The following is a 1,381-nucleotide window of genomic DNA, read 5'->3' on the forward strand; positions in this document are numbered from 1 at the left end:
AAAAAAAAAAAAGAAAAGAGAGACATTCACAGAAAAGGAAAAGACAATGAGAAGTGGGAAGAGATTAAAAGCCAAATTGAAAAGACACCTATTATTGTGATTGTTGAAAGGCTATTGAAGGATCAATGAGTGAGAAGAAAGAGAAGGTTGAAAGATGACAAGTTGGAGAGGCATAAGTACAAACCTAGTGAAGGGGACCAAAATTAAACTTCGATTTCATTTGGAGAGAGAGACTCAAAACGACGAAAAGCCTTGAGGAAGGGTGTTGTAAATGTAAATTGAAAGAGAGAGAACCATGTGCTTCAAGAATTGATGTTGAAAATTAGAAAGGAAAAAGACGACAAGAGTTGAAATTAATGTATATTGTCACCAAGTGGTCTGTGAGAAGTTGTTGTCGCTTTTGCTATAACAGCTTTAGAGAGGAACTTGTTGACAAAATGGAGGAGACAAAAGGCTAGGCACCACCAATACAAGAACTTTCACAGTACAAAAATCAAGCAGATGTCTTTTTGTAATCAGACTTTCTTCCCACTTTTAAGTTTCAGACTTGAAACTCCAATAGTATGGAAAGCACCATAAGAAGTCAAGTATCAAAGAGCATGGATATAATAGTGCTTACTTACCAAGTGTTTCAAATGACGTCTTTGCAAGATTTTTCTTTCAACTTTTTATTTACTGGTGCAACTTCCACAAAAGTACTCATTGAGTATACGTGGCTCTCCATTCTTTAAGGGCTCTCTGTCTATTCCTCATGATTTCCAACGTTCACATTATTTCTCAATTGTTCTATAACCAAATCCTGGAGCTCAATAGTGACACTTCTTGTGTAGTCGAATGAATCTCTTTCGCCAGTAGATAGATATACACCAGAAGTCAGAAGATAATGTTCAGGTTTGTCACAAGATGCATCATTTGTTGAAATAGTTCCTCTAAAACCCACAAATCAGAAAAGTTGTCTTGCATAATTCTCGCTGTCTTCACAATGCAAAGAAGTAAAATAATATTACAAACCTGAATGACCTCTTAACTGGTCTTAAAACAGTCGTAGACCTTAGAGAGTAACGAAGTTGGAATACAAGCGGATCCAGGAAGAAGTTGACTTAATAAATTTGGAAAAGTACAAGAAAAGCTAAGCCAACCGAGTGACTGGTTTAGCTAGAGCAATAAACGTTACACACGCTTTTATTTTATTCTTCGAAAAGAAACTCCATCGGAGGAAACCTGACTTATAATGGAGGGACTTCGTGTTCCTTACTTAGTCATATGAAATGAGTAGGGAAAGTGCCAAATATTGGCTGTGGTTCGACCACGGGATTGTGTTTGGTCCCACGTGGATCCGAAGAGGTTGACAGAAGAGAGAGAGCACTGTGGAAATCCTGAG

This window comes from Camelina sativa, chromosome 17 (assembly GCF_000633955.1).
Source record: "Camelina sativa cultivar DH55 chromosome 17, Cs, whole genome shotgun sequence".
Lineage (NCBI taxonomy): Eukaryota > Viridiplantae > Streptophyta > Magnoliopsida > Brassicales > Brassicaceae > Camelina > Camelina sativa.